Source organism: Amia ocellicauda, chromosome 8 (genome assembly GCF_036373705.1).
Source record: "Amia ocellicauda isolate fAmiCal2 chromosome 8, fAmiCal2.hap1, whole genome shotgun sequence".
NCBI classification, from domain to species: Eukaryota; Metazoa; Chordata; class Actinopteri; order Amiiformes; family Amiidae; genus Amia; species Amia ocellicauda.
The window spans coordinates 8189284-8203827 of NC_089857.1; the positions used below are offsets into that span (position 1 = coordinate 8189284).

At 43.4% G+C, this 14544-nt stretch overlaps 11 non-coding genes and 1 pseudogene across 11 annotated transcripts; all 12 read right to left on the reverse strand.

Annotated features, from left to right (window-relative positions):
• Nucleotides 1-1027: 1027 nt before the first annotated feature.
• LOC136755582 (5S ribosomal RNA) lies at nucleotides 1028-1146 on the reverse strand. The gene has a single exon (XR_010817703.1). It is a non-coding gene; the product is annotated as a 5S ribosomal RNA (ribosomal RNA).
• A 1056-nt stretch (nucleotides 1147-2202) lies between these two features.
• LOC136757875 (5S ribosomal RNA) lies at nucleotides 2203-2321 on the reverse strand. The gene has a single exon (XR_010819690.1). It is a non-coding gene; the product is annotated as a 5S ribosomal RNA (ribosomal RNA).
• A 1056-nt stretch (nucleotides 2322-3377) lies between these two features.
• On the reverse strand, nucleotides 3378-3496 carry LOC136757876 (5S ribosomal RNA). Its single transcript, XR_010819691.1, has one exon. It is a non-coding gene; the product is annotated as a 5S ribosomal RNA (ribosomal RNA).
• A 1056-nt stretch (nucleotides 3497-4552) lies between these two features.
• On the reverse strand, nucleotides 4553-4671 carry LOC136757877 (5S ribosomal RNA). Its single transcript, XR_010819692.1, has one exon. It is a non-coding gene; the product is annotated as a 5S ribosomal RNA (ribosomal RNA).
• Nucleotides 4672-5727: 1056 nt separating this feature from the next.
• LOC136756539 (5S ribosomal RNA) lies at nucleotides 5728-5846 on the reverse strand. The gene has a single exon (XR_010818616.1). It is a non-coding gene; the product is annotated as a 5S ribosomal RNA (ribosomal RNA).
• Nucleotides 5847-6902: 1056 nt separating this feature from the next.
• On the reverse strand, nucleotides 6903-7021 carry LOC136757878 (5S ribosomal RNA). Its single transcript, XR_010819693.1, has one exon. It is a non-coding gene; the product is annotated as a 5S ribosomal RNA (ribosomal RNA).
• A 1056-nt stretch (nucleotides 7022-8077) lies between these two features.
• LOC136757690 (uncharacterized) lies at nucleotides 8078-8186 on the reverse strand (annotated as a pseudogene).
• A 1056-nt stretch (nucleotides 8187-9242) lies between these two features.
• Nucleotides 9243-9361, reverse strand: LOC136756920 (5S ribosomal RNA). Its single transcript, XR_010818972.1, has one exon. It is a non-coding gene; the product is annotated as a 5S ribosomal RNA (ribosomal RNA).
• Nucleotides 9362-10427: 1066 nt separating this feature from the next.
• LOC136756921 (5S ribosomal RNA) lies at nucleotides 10428-10546 on the reverse strand. Its single transcript, XR_010818973.1, has one exon. It is a non-coding gene; the product is annotated as a 5S ribosomal RNA (ribosomal RNA).
• A 1066-nt stretch (nucleotides 10547-11612) lies between these two features.
• On the reverse strand, nucleotides 11613-11731 carry LOC136756923 (5S ribosomal RNA). The gene has a single exon (XR_010818974.1). It is a non-coding gene; the product is annotated as a 5S ribosomal RNA (ribosomal RNA).
• A 1066-nt stretch (nucleotides 11732-12797) lies between these two features.
• Nucleotides 12798-12916, reverse strand: LOC136755999 (5S ribosomal RNA). The gene has a single exon (XR_010818106.1). It is a non-coding gene; the product is annotated as a 5S ribosomal RNA (ribosomal RNA).
• A 1066-nt stretch (nucleotides 12917-13982) lies between these two features.
• Nucleotides 13983-14101, reverse strand: LOC136756000 (5S ribosomal RNA). The gene has a single exon (XR_010818107.1). It is a non-coding gene; the product is annotated as a 5S ribosomal RNA (ribosomal RNA).
• Between the last annotated feature and the right edge of the window lie 443 nt (nucleotides 14102-14544).

A 14544-nucleotide genomic window follows, 5' to 3' on the forward strand; every position in this document is an offset into this window, starting at 1 on the left:
AATATCCGTTTCTGCCGTTCATACTTACAGTTGAACTGTCTCTCTACTCTAAAGCCCGGGACACACCAGCGCGCCGCAGACAGTCCCTGCTAACACGCCACGTTGTGGCAACATTGTGGCAACGTTGTGCGTTAGCTGGGGTGCCACACCAGACCGGAACTATATATTACAAAACGAACACATTGTCTTGATAAAACAGCTGTAATTGAGTGCCTGACACGCCAGTCAAGCGCAATCTTGAGAAGGTGTGCATTTCAGTAAGGATTTCAATTGACATGCAGTATGAAACTGAAAGGAGGTTGCATCACTATGATGCATAACATTGCATGTATTGTATTTTCAAGTGTGTGCATTCATCCTTTTGTCATTTTGTTTTGAAAGCAGAAGAATCATTCAACAGGTTGCTGAGACAAATGTAAACCAGTAAAACATATGAAGAGAAACAAACCTTGAATATAAGTTCAGTTGTTTAAACATTTGACAAACTATGGTGAGGGGGTAAGAAAACACACAAATCAAGCAGCTCCTGTATTTCAATACACCAGAACCCAATATTATTGGCGAGTCGGGTAGTCCATCATCACAGTTCGAGGGCAGGCATCATTTCAGTAATTTCATCCCGTTGCATTCACATCCGTGCCTTGAATGAGATTGAATGTGATCTTTGCTCTCAAGTATGTTCCCAAGTTTTACACTTTCGTGCTTTGCATGAATGGGAATGGAACCGTGTGTGTTGAATGAGGCTCCTTGTGAGCACTGATCTTTGTCCGGTGGAGTTCCTTTTTGTGTTGCTGTAATTGTGTCATTTCTCGATGAGAAAGATTAGGCAACATTTAGTCACTTCTAGCCATGATGCTCAATTTATTTACGAATGTACCCTAGTTACTAGGGACCGTTTACGTTGGAGAACAAGATCTATTGTATGCCTGTGTATTTGGGGAAGTCAAATCTGAAATAATGATGAAATTGCGTGTATCCAAAGTTAAAACTCGTGATTTGTCGCGCTCTGGTGTGTAAAAGATGCAAAAGCTTACAGCACCTGGTATTCCCAGGCGGTCTCCCATCCAAGTACTGACCAGGCCTGAGCCTGCTTAGCTTCCGAGATCGGACGAGATCGGGCGTATTCAGGCTAGTATGGCCGTAAGCCAGGGAGGGTGTCCCTGACGCTCTACTTAAAGGGATGGCAATATCCGTTTCTGCCGTTCATACTTACAGTTGAACTGTCTCTCTACTCTAAAGCCCGGGACACACCAGCGCGCCGCAGACAGTCCCTGCTAATATGCCACGTTGTGGCAACGTTGTGCGTTAGCTGGGGTGCCACACCAGACCGGAACTATATTTTACAAAACGAACACATTTGTCTTGATAAAACAGCTGTAATTGAGTGCCTGACACGCCAGTCAAGCGCAATCTTGAGAAGGTGTGCATTTCAGTAAGGATTTCAATTGACATGCAGTATGAAACTGAAAGGAGGTTGCATCACTATGATGCATAACATTGCATGTATTGTATTTTCAAGTGTGTGCATTCATCCTGTTGTCATTTTGTTTTGAAAGCAGAAGAATCATTCAACAGGTTGCTGAGACAAATGTAAACCAGTAAAACATATGAAGAGAAACAAACCTTGAATATAAGTTCAGTTGTTTAAACATTTGACAAACTATGGTGAGGGGGTAAGAAAACACACAAATCCAGCAGCTCCTGTATTTCAATACACCAGAACCCAATATTATTGGCGAGTCGGGTAGTCCATCATCACAGTTCGAGGGCAGGCATCATTTCAGTAATTTCATCCCGTTGCATTCACATCCGTGCCTTGAATGAGATTGAATGTGATCTTTGCTCTCAAGTATGTTCCCAAGTTTTACACTTTCGTGCTTTGCATGAATGGGAATGGAACCGTGTGTGTTGAATGAGGCTCCTTGTGAGCACTGATCTTTGTCCGGTGGAGTTCCTTTTTGTGTTGCTGTAATTGTGTCATTTCTCGATGAGAAAGATTAGGCAACATTTAGTCACTTCTAGCCATGATGCTCAATTTATTTACGAATGTACCCTAGTTACTAGGGACCGTTTACGTTGGAGAACAAGATCTATTGTATGCCTGTGTATTTGGGGAAGTCAAATCTGAAATAATGATGAAATTGCGTGTATCCAAAGTTAAAACTCATGATTTGTCGCCCTTTGGTGTGTAAAAGATGCAGAAGCTTACAGCACCTGGTATTCCCAGGCGGTCTCCCATCCAAGTACTGACCAGGCCCGAGCCTGCTTAGCTTCCGAGATCGGACGAGATCGGGCGTATTCAGGCTAGTATGGCCGTAAGCCAGGGAGGCTGTCCCTGACGCTCTACTTAAAGGGATGGCAATATCCGTTTCTGCCGTTCATACTTACAGTTGAACTGTCTCTCTACTCTAAAGCCCGGGACACACCAGCGCGCCGCAGACAGTCCCTGCTAATATGCCACGTTGTGGCAACGTTGTGCGTTAGCTGGGGTGCCACACCAGACCGGAACTATATTTTACAAAACGAACACATTTGTCTTGATAAAACAGCTGTAATTGAGTGCCTGACACGCCAGTCAAGCGCAATCTTGAGAAGGTGTGCATTTCAGTAAGGATTTCAATTGACATGCAGTATGAAACTGAAAGGAGGTTGCATCACTATGATGCATAACATTGCATGTATTGTATTTTCAAGTGTGTGCATTCATCCTGTTGTCATTTTGTTTTGAAAGCAGAAGAATCATTCAACAGGTTGCTGAGACAAATGTAAACCAGTAAAACATATGAAGAGAAACAAACCTTGAATATAAGTTCAGTTGTTTAAACATTTGACAAACTATGGTGAGGGGGTAAGAAAACACACAAATCCAGCAGCTCCTGTATTTCAATACACCAGAACCCAATATTACTGGCGAGTCGGGTAGTCCATCATCACAGTTCGAGGGCAGGCATCATTTCAGTAATTTCATCCCGTTGCATTCACATCCGTGCCTTGAATGAGATTGAATGTGATCTTTGCTCTCAAGTATGTTCCCAAGTTTTACACTTTCGTGCTTTGCATGAATGGGAATGGAACCGTGTGTGTTGAATGAGGCTCCTTGTGAGCACTGATCTTTGTCCGGTGGAGTTCCTTTTTGTGTTGCTGTAATTGTGTCATTTCTCGATGAGAAAGATTAGGCAACATTTAGTCACTTCTAGCCATGATGCTCAATTTATTTACGAATGTACCCTAGTTACTAGGGACCGTTTACGTTGGAGAACAAGATCTATTGTATGCCTGTGTATTTGGGGAAGTCAAATCTGAAATAATGATGAAATTGCGTGTATCCAAAGTTAAAACTCGTGATTTGTCGCGCTCTGGTGTGTAAAAGATGCAAAAGCTTACAGCACCTGGTATTCCCAGGCGGTCTCCCATCCAAGTACTGACCAGGCCCGAGCCTGCTTAGCTTCCGAGATCGGACGAGATCGGGCGTATTCAGGCTAGTATGGCCGTAAGCCAGGGAGGCTGTCCCTGACGCTCTACTTAAAGGGATGGCAATATCCGTTTCTGCCGTTCATACTTACAGTTGAACTGTCTCTCTACTCTAAAGCCCGGGACACACCAGCGCGCCGCAGACAGTCCCTGCTAATATGCCACGTTGTGGCAACGTTGTGCGTTAGCTGGGGTGCCACACCAGACCGGAACTATATTTTACAAAACGAACACATTTGTCTTGATAAAACAGCTGTAATTGAGTGCCTGACACGCCAGTCAAGCGCAATCTTGAGAAGGTGTGCATTTCAGTAAGGATTTCAATTGACATGCAGTATGAAACTGAAAGGAGGTTTCATCACTATGATGCATAACATTGCATGTATTGTATTTTCAAGTGTGTGCATTCATCCTGTTGTCATTTTGTTTTGAAAGCAGAAGAATCATTCAACAGGTTGCTGAGACAAATGTAAACCAGTAAAACATATGAAGAGAAACAAACCTTGAATATAAGTTCAGTTGTTTAAACATTTGACAAACTATGGTGAGGGGGTAAGAAAACACACAAATCCAGCAGCTCCTGTATTTCAATACACCAGAACCCAATATTATTGGCGAGTCGGGTAGTCCATCATCACAGTTCGAGGGCAGGCATCATTTCAGTAATTTCATCCCGTTGCATTCACATCCGTGCCTTGAATGAGATTGAATGTGATCTTTGCTCTCAAGTATGTTCCCAAGTTTTACACTTTCGTGCTTTGCATGAATGGGAATGGAACCGTGTGTGTTGAATGAGGCTCCTTGTGAGCACTGATCTTTGTCCGGTGGAGTTCCTTTTTGTGTTGCTGTAATTGTGTCATTTCTCGATGAGAAAGATTAGGCAACATTTAGTCACTTCTAGCCATGATGCTCAATTTATTTACGAATGTACCCTAGTTACTAGGGACCGTTTACGTTGGAGAACAAGATCTATTGTATGCCTGTGTATTTGGGGAAGTCAAATCTGAAATAATGATGAAATTGCGTGTATCCAAAGTTAAAACTCGTGATTTGTCGCGCTCTGGTGTGTAAAAGATGCAAAAGCTTACAGCACCTGGTATTCCCAGGCGGTCTCCCATCCAAGTACTGACCAGGCCCGAGCCTGCTTAGCTTCCGAGATCGGACGAGATCGGGCGTATTCAGGCTAGTATGGCCGTAAGCCAGGGAGGCTGTCCCTGACGCTCTACTTAAAGGGATGGCAATATCCGTTTCTGCCGTTCATACTTACAGTTGAACTGTCTCTCTACTCTAAAGCCCGGGACACACCAGCGCGCCGCAGACAGTCCCTGCTAATATGCCACGTTGTGGCAACGTTGTGCGTTAGCTGGGGTGCCACACCAGACCGGAACTATATTTTACAAAACGAACACATTTGTCTTGATAAAACAGCTGTAATTGAGTGCCTGACACGCCAGTCAAGCGCAATCTTGAGAAGGTGTGCATTTCAGTAAGGATTTCAATTGACATGCAGTATGAAACTGAAAGGAGGTTGCATCACTATGATGCATAACATTGCATGTATTGTATTTTCAAGTGTGTGCATTCATCCTGTTGTCATTTTGTTTTGAAAGCAGAAGAATCATTCAACAGGTTGCTGAGACAAATGTAAACCAGTAAAACATATGAAGAGAAACAAACCTTGAATATAAGTTCAGTTGTTTAAACATTTGACAAACTATGGTGAGGGGGTAAGAAAACACACAAATCCAGCAGCTCCTGTATTTCAATACACCAGAACCCAATATTATTGGCGAGTCGGGTAGTCCATCATCACAGTTCGAGGGCAGGCATCATTTCAGTAATTTCACCCCGTTGCATTCACATCCGTGCCTTGAATGAGATTGAATGTGATCTTTGCTCTCAAGTATGTTCCCAAGTTTTACACTTTCGTGCTTTGCATGAATGGGAATGGAACCGTGTGTGTTGAATGAGGCTCCTTGTGAGCACTGATCTTTGTCCGGTGGAGTTCCTTTTTGTGTTGCTGTAATTGTGTCATTTCTCGATGAGAAAGATTAGGCAACATTTAGTCACTTCTAGCCATGATGCTCAATTTATTTACGAATGTACCCTAGTTACTAGGGACCGTTTACGTTGGAGAACAAGATCTATTGTATGCCTGTGTATTTGGGGAAGTCAAATCTGAAATAATGATGAAATTGCGTGTATCCAAAGTTAAAACTCGTGATTTGTCGCGCTCTGGTGTGTAAAAGATGCAAAAGCTTACAGCACCTGGTATTCCCAGGCGGTCTCCCATTCAAGTACTGACCAGGCCCGAGCCTGCTTAGCTTCCGAGATCGGACGAGATCGGGCGTATTCAGACTAGTATGGCCGTAAGCCAGGGAGGCTGTCCCTGACGCTCTACTTAAAGGGATGGCAATATCCGTTTCTGCCGTTCATACTTACAGTTGAACTGTCTCTCTACTCTAAAGCCCGGGACACACCAGCGCGCCGCAGACAGTCCCTGCTAATATGCCACGTTGTGGCAACGTTGTGCGTTAGCTGGGGTGCCACACCAGACCGGAACTATATTTTACAAAACGAACACATTTGTCTTGATAAAACAGCTGTAATTGAGTGCCTGACACGCCAGTCAAGCGCAATCTTGAGAAGGTGTGCATTTCAGTAAGGATTTCAATTGACATGCAGTATGAAACTGAAAGGAGGTTGCATCACTATGATGCATAACATTGCATGTATTGTATTTTCAAGTGTGTGCATTCATCCTGTTGTCATTTTGTTTTGAAAGCAGAAGAATCATTCAACAGGTTGCTGAGACAAATGTAAACCAGTAAAACATATGAAGAGAAACAAACCTTGAATATAAGTTCAGTTGTTTAAACATTTGACAAACTATGGTGAGGGGGTAAGAAAACACACAAATCCAGCAGCTCCTGTATTTCAATACACCAGAACCCAATATTATTGGCGAGTCGGGTAGTCCATCATCACAGTTCGAGGGCAGGCATCATTTCAGTAATTTCATCCCGTTGCATTCACATCCGTGCCTTGAATGAGATTCAATGTGATCTTTGCTCTCAAGTATGTTCCCAAGTTTTACACTTTCGTGCTTTGCATGAATGGGAATGGAACCGTGTGTGTTGAATGAGGCTCCTTGTGAGCACTGATCTTTGTCCGGTGGAGTTCCTTTTTGTGTTGCTGTAATTGTGTCATTTCTCGATGAGAAAGATTAGGCAACATTTAGTCACTTCTAGCCATGATGCTCAATTTATTTACGAATGTACCCTAGTTACTAGGGACCGTTTACGTTGGAGAACAAGATCTATTGTATGCCTGTGTATTTGGGGAAGTCAAATCTGAAATAATGATGAAATTGCGTGTATCCAAAGTTAAAACTCGTGATTTGTCGCGCTCTGGTGTGTAAAAGATGCAAAAGCTTACAGCACCTGGTATTCCCAGGCGGTCTCCCATCCAAGTACTGACCAGGCCCGAGCCTGCTTAGCTTCCGAGATCGGACGAGATCGGGCGTATTCAGGCTAGTATGGCCGTAAGCCAGGGAGGGTGTCCCTGACGCTCTACTTAAAGGGATGGCAATATCCGTTTCTGCCGTTCATACTTACAGTTGAACTGTCTCTCTACTCTAAAGCCCGGGACACACCAGCGCGCCGCAGACAGTCCCTGCTAATATGCCACGTTGTGGCAACGTTGTGCGTTAGCTGGGGTGCCACACCAGACCGGAACTATATTTTACAAAACGAACACATTTGTCTTGATAAAACAGCTGTAATTGAGTGCCTGACACGCCAGTCAAGCGCAATCTTGAGAAGGTGTGCATTTCAGTAAGGATTTCAATTGACATGCAGTATGAAACTGAAAGGAGGTTGCATCACTATGATGCATAACATTGCATGTATTGTATTTTCAAGTGTGTGCATTCATCCTGTTGTCATTTTGTTTTGAAAGCAGAAGAATCATTCAACAGGTTGCTGAGACAAATGTAAACCAGTAAAACATATGAAGAGAAACAAACCTTGAATATAAGTTCAGTTGTTTAAACATTTGACAAACTATGGTGAGGGGGTAAGAAAACACACAAATCCAGCAGCTCCTGTATTTCAATACACCAGAACCCAATATTATTGGCGAGTCGGGTAGTCCATCATCACAGTTCGAGGGCAGGCATCATTTCAGTAATTTCACCCCGTTGCATTCACATCCGTGCCTTGAATGAGATTGAATGTGATCTTTGCTATCAAGTATGTTCCCAAGTTTTACACTTTCGTGCTTTGCATGAATGGGAATGGAACCGTGTGTGTTGAATGAGGCTCCTTGTGAGCACTGATCTTTGTCCGGTGGAGTTCCTTTTTGTGTTGCTGTAATTGTGTCATTTCTCGATGAGAAAGATTAGGCAACATTTAGTCACTTCTAGCCATGATGCTCAATTTATTTACGAATGTACCCTAGTTACTAGGGACCGTTTACGTTGGAGAACAAGATCTATTGTATGCCTGTGTATTTGGGGAAGTCAAATCTGAAATAATGATGAAATTGCGTGTATCCAAAGTTAAAACTCGTGATTTGTCGCGCTCTGGTGTGTAAAAGATGCAAAAGCTTACAGCACCTGGTATTCCCAGGCGGTCTCCCATCCAAGTACTGACCAGGCCCGAGCCTGCTTAGCTTCCGAGATCGGACGTATTCAGGCTAGTATGGCCGTAAGCCAGGGAGGCTGTCCCTGACGCTCTACTTAAAGGGATGGCAATATCCGTTTCTGCCGTTCATACTTACAGTTGAACTGTCTCTCTACTCTAAAGCCCGGGACACACCAGCGCGCCGCAGACAGTCCCTGCTAATATGCCACGTTGTGGCAACGTTGTGCGTTAGCTGGGGTGCCACACCAGACCGGAACTATATTTTACAAAACGAACACATTTGTCTTGATAAAACAGCTGTAATTGAGTGCCTGACACGCCAGTCAAGCGCAATCTTGAGAAGGTGTGCATTTCAGTAAGGATTTCAATTGACATGCAGTATGAAACTGAAAGGAGGTTGCATCACTATGATGCATAACATTGCATGTTTTGTATTTTCAAGTGTGTGCATTCATCCTGTTGTCATTTTGTTTTGAAAGCAGAAGAATCATTCAACAGGTTGCTGAGACAAATGTAAACCAGTAAAACATATGAAGAGAAACAAACCTTGAATATAAGTTCAGTTGTTTAAACATTTGACAAACTATGGTGAGGGGGTAAGAAAACACACAAATCCAGCAGCTCCTGTATTTCAATACACCAGAAGCCAATATTATTGGCGAGTCGGGTAGTCCATCATCACAGTTCGAGGGCAGGCATCATTTCAGTAATTTCATCCCGTTGCATTCACATCCGTGCCTTGAATGAGATTCAATGTGATCTTTGCTCTCAAGTATGTTCCCAAGTTTTACACTTTCGTGCTTTGCATGAATGGGAATGGAACCGTGTGTGTTGAATGAGGCTCCTTGTGAGCACTGAACTTTGTCCGGTGGAGTTCCTTTTTGTGTTGCTGTAATTGTGTCATTTCTCGATGAGAAAGATTAGGCAACATTTAGTCACTTCTAGCCATGATGCTCAATTTATTTACAAATGTACACTAGTTACTAGGGACCGTTTACGTTGGAGAACAAGATCTATTGTATGCCTGTGTATTTGGGGAAGTCAAATCTGAAATAATGATGAAATTGCGTGTATCCAAAGTTAAAACTTGTGATTTGTCGCCCTTTGGTGTGTAAAAGATGCAAAAGCTTACAGCACCTGGTATTCCCAGGCGGTCTCCCATCCAAGTACTGACAAGGCCCGAGCCTGCTTAGCTTCCGAGATCGGACGAGATCGGGCGTATTCAGGCTAGTATGGCCGTAAGCCAGGGAGGCTGTCCCTGACGCTCTACTTAAAGGGAAGGCAATATCCGTTTCTGCCGTTCATACTTACAGTTGAACTGTCTCTCTACTCTAAAGCCCGGGACACACCAGCGCGCCGCAGACAGTCCCTGCTAACACGAAACGTTGTGGCAACATTGTGGCAACGTTGTGCGTTAGCTGGGGTGCCACACCAGACCGGAACTATATATTACAAAACGAACACATTGTCTTGATAAAACAGCTGTAATTGAGTGCCTGACACGCCAGTCAAGCGCAATCTTGAGAAGGTGTGCATTTCAGTAAGGATTTCAATTGACATGCAGTATGAAACTGAAAGGAGGTTGCATCACTATGATGCATAACATTGCATGTATTGTATTTTCAAGTGTGTGCATTCATCCTGTTGTCATTTTGTTTTGAAAGCAGAAGAATCATTCAACAGGTTGCTGAGACAAATGTAAACCAGTAAAACATATGAAGAGAAACAAACCTTGAATATAAGTTCAGTTGTTTAAACATTTGACAAACTATGGTGAGGGGGTAAGAAAACACACAAATCCAGCAGCTCCTGTATTTCAATACACCAGAACCCAATATTATTGGCGAGTCGGGTAGTCCATCATCACAGTTCGAGGGCAGGCATCATTTCAGTAATTTCATCCCGTTGCATTCACATCCGTGCCTTGAATGAGATTCAATGTGATCTTTGCTCTCAAGTATGTTCCCAAGTTTTACACTTTCGTGCTTTGCATGAATGGGAATGGAACCGTGTGTGTTGAATGAGGCTCCTTGTGAGCACTGAACTTTGTCCGGTGGAGTTCCTTTTTGTGTTGCTGTAATTGTGTCATTTCTCGATGAGAAAGATTAGGCAACATTTAGTCACTTCTAGCCATGATGCTCAATTTATTTACAAATGTACACTAGTTACTAGGGACCGTTTACGTTGGAGAACAAGATCTATTGTATGCCTGTGTATTTGGGGAAGTCAAATCTGAAATAATGATGAAATTGCGTGTATCCAAAGTTAAAACTTGTGATTTGTCGCCCTTTGGTGTGTAAAAGATGCAAAAGCTTACAGCACCTGGTATTCCCAGGCGGTCTCCCATCCAAGTACTGACAAGGCCCGAGCCTGCTTAGCTTCCGAGATCGGACGAGATCGGGCGTATTCAGGCTAGTATGGCCGTAAGCCAGGGAGGCTGTCCCTGACGCTCTACTTAAAGGGAAGGCAATATCCGTTTCTGCCGTTCATACTTACAGTTGAACTGTCTCTCTACTCTAAAGCCCGGGACACACCAGCGCGCCGCAGACAGTCCCTGCTAACACGAAACGTTGTGGCAACATTGTGGCAACGTTGTGCGTTAGCTGGGGTGCCACACCAGACCGGAACTATATATTACAAAACGAACACATTGTCTTGATAAAACAGCTGTAATTGAGTGCCTGACACGCCAGTCAAGCGCAATCTTGAGAAGGTGTGCATTTCAGTAAGGATTTCAATTGACATGCAGTATGAAACTGAAAGGAGGTTGCATCACTATGATGCATAACATTGCATGTATTGTATTTTCAAGTGTGTGCATTCATCCTGTTGTCATTTTGTTTTGAAAGCAGAAGAATCATTCAACAGGTTGCTGAGACAAATGTAAACCAGTAAAACATATGAAGAGAAACAAACCTTGAATATAAGTTCAGTTGTTTAAACATTTGACAAACTATGGTGAGGGGGTAAGAAAACACACAAATCCAGCAGCTCCTGTATTTCAATACACCAGAACCCAATATTATTGGCGAGTCGGGTAGTCCATCATCACAGTTCGAGGGCAGGCATCATTTCAGTAATTTCATCCCGTTGCATTCACATCCGTGCCTTGAATGAGATTCAATGTGATCTTTGCTCTCAAGTATGTTCCCAAGTTTTACACTTTCGTGCTTTGCATGAATGGGAATGGAACCGTGTGTGTTGAATGAGGCTCCTTGTGAGCACTGAACTTTGTCCGGTGGAGTTCCTTTTTGTGTTGCTGTAATTGTGTCATTTCTCGATGAGAAAGATTAGGCAACATTTAGTCACTTCTAGCCATGATGCTCAATTTATTTACAAATGTACACTAGTTACTAGGGACCGTTTACGTTGGAGAACAAGATCTATTGTATGCCTGTGTATTTGGGGAAGTCAAATCTGAAATAATGATGAAATTGCGTGTATCCAAAGTTAAAACTTGTGATTTGTCGCCCTTTGGTGTGTAAAAGATGCAAAAGCTTACAGCACCTGGTATTCCCAGGCGGTCTCCCATCCAAGTACTGACAAGGCCCGAGCCTGCTTAGCTTCCGAGATCGGACGAGATCGGGCGTATTCAGGCTAGTATGGCCGTAAGCCAGGGAGGCTGTCCCTGACGCTCTACTTAAAGGGAAGGCAATATCCGTTTCTGCCGTTCATACTTACAGTTGAACTGTCTCTCTACTCTAAAGCCCGGGACACACCAGCGCGCCGCAGACAGTCCCTGCTAACACGAAACGTTGTGGCAACATTGTGGCAACGTTGTGCGTTAGCTGGGGTGCCACACCAGACCGGAACTATATATTACAAAACGAACACATTGTCTTGATAAAACAGCTGTAATTGAGTGCCTGACACGCCAGTCAAGCGCAATCTTGAGAAGGTGTGCATTTCAGTAAGGATTTCAATTGACATGCAGTATGAAACTGAAAGGAGGTTGCATCACTATGATGCATAACATTGCATGTATTGTATTTTCAAGTGTGTGCATTCATCCTGTTGTCATTTTGTTTTGAAAGCAGAAGAATCATTCAACAGGTTGCTGAGACAAATGTAAACCAGTAAAACATATGAAGAGAAACAAACCTTGAATATAAGTTCAGTTGTTTAAACATTTGACAAACTATGGTGAGGGGGTAAGAAAACACACAAATCCAGCAGCTCCTGTATTTCAATACACCAGAAGCCAATATTATTGGCGAGTCGGGTAGTCCATCATCACAGTTCGAGGGCAGGCATCATTTCAGTAATTTCATCCCGTTGCATTCACATCCGTGCCTTGAATGAGATTCAATGTGATCTTTGCTCTCAAGTATGTTCCCAAGTTTTACACTTTCGTGCTTTGCATGAATGGGAATGGAACCGTGTGTGTTGAATGAGGCTCCTTGTGAGCACTGAACTTTGTCCGGTGGAGTTCCTTTTTGTGTTGCTGTAATTGTGTCATTTCTCGATGAGAAAGATTAGGCAACATTTAGTCACTTCTAGCCATGATGCTCAATTTATTTACAAATGTACACTAGTTACTAGGGACCGTTTACGTTGGAGAACAAGATCTATTGTATGCCTGTGTATTTGGGGAAGTCAAATCTGAAATAATGATGAAATTGCGTGTATCCAAAGTTAAAACTTGTGATTTGTCGCCCTTTGGTGTGTAAAAGATGCAAAAGCTTACAGCACCTGGTATTCCCAGGCGGTCTCCCATCCAAGTACTGACCAGGCCCGAGCCTGCTTAGCTTCCGAGATCGGACGAGATCGGGCGTATTCAGGCTAGTATGGCCATAAGCCAGGGAGGCTGTCCCTGACGCTCTACTTAAAGGGAAGGCAATATCCGTTTCTGCCATTCATACTTACAGTTGAACTGTCTCTCTACTCTAAAGCCCGGGACACACCAGCGCGCCGCAGACAGTCCCTGCTAACACGCCACGTTGTGGCAACATTGTGGCAACGTTGTGCGTTAGCTGGGGTGCCACACCAGACCGGAACTATATATTACAAAACGAACACATTGTCTTGATAAAACAGCTGTAATTGAGTGCCTGACACGCCAGTCAAGCGCAATCTTGAGAAGGTGTGCATTTCAGTAAGGATTTCAATTGACATGCAGTATGAAACTGAAAGGAGGTTGCATCACTATGATGCATAACATTGCATGTATTGTATTTTCAAGTGTGTGCATTCATCCTTTTGTCATTTTGTTTTGAAAGCAGAAGAATCATTCAACAGGTTGCTGAGACAAATGTAAACCAGTAAAACATATGAAGAGAAACAAACCTTGAATATAAGTTCAGTTGTTTAAACATTTGACAAACTATGGTGAGGGGGTAAGAAAACACACAAATCCAGCAGCTCCTGTATTTCAATACACCAGAACCCAATATTATTGGCGAGTCGGGTAGTCCATCATCACAGTTCGAGGGCAGGCATCATTTCAGTAATTTCATCCCGTTGCATTCACATCCGTGCCTTGAATGAGATTGAATATGATCTTTGCTCTCAAGTATGTTCCCAAGTTTTACACTTTCGTGCTTTGCATGAATGGGAATGGAACCGTGTGTGTTGAATGAGGCTCCTTGTGAGCACTGAACTTTGTCCGGTGGAGTTCCTTTTTGTGTTGCTATAATTGTGTCATTTCTCGATGAGAAAGATTAGGCAACATTTAGTCACTTCTAGCCATGATGCTCAATTTATTTACAAATGTACACTAGTTACTAGGGACCGTTTACGTTGGAGAACAAGATCTATTGTATGCCTGTGTATTTGGGGAAGTCAAATCTGAAATAATGATGAAATTGCGTGTATCCAAAGTTAAAACTTGTGATTTGTCGCCCTTTGGTGTGTAAAAGATGCAAAAGCTTACAGCACCTGGTATTCCCAGGCGGTCTCCCATCCAAGTACTGACCAGGCCCGAGCCTGCTTAGCTTCCGAGATCGGACGAGATCGGGCGTATTCAGGCTAGTATGGCCATAAGCCAGGGAGGCTGTCCCTGACGCTCTACTTAAAGGGAAGGCAATATCCGTTTCTGCCATTCATACTTACAGTTGAACTGTCTCTCTACTCTAAAGCCCGGGACACACCAGCGCGCCGCAGACAGTCCCTGCTAACACGAAACGTTGTGGCAACGTTGTGCGTTAGCTGGGGTGCCACACCAGACCGGAACTATATTTTACAAAACGAACACATTGTCTTGATAATACAGCTGTAATTGAGTGCCTGACACGCCAGTCAAGCGCAATCTTGAGAAGGTGTGCATTTCAGTAAGGATTTCAATTGACATGCAGTATGAAACTGAAAGGAGGTTGCATCACTATGATGCATAACATTGCATGTATTGTATTTTCAAGTGTGTGCATTCATCCTGTTGTCATTTTGTTTTGAAAGCAGAAGAATCATTCAACAGGTTGCTGAGACAAAT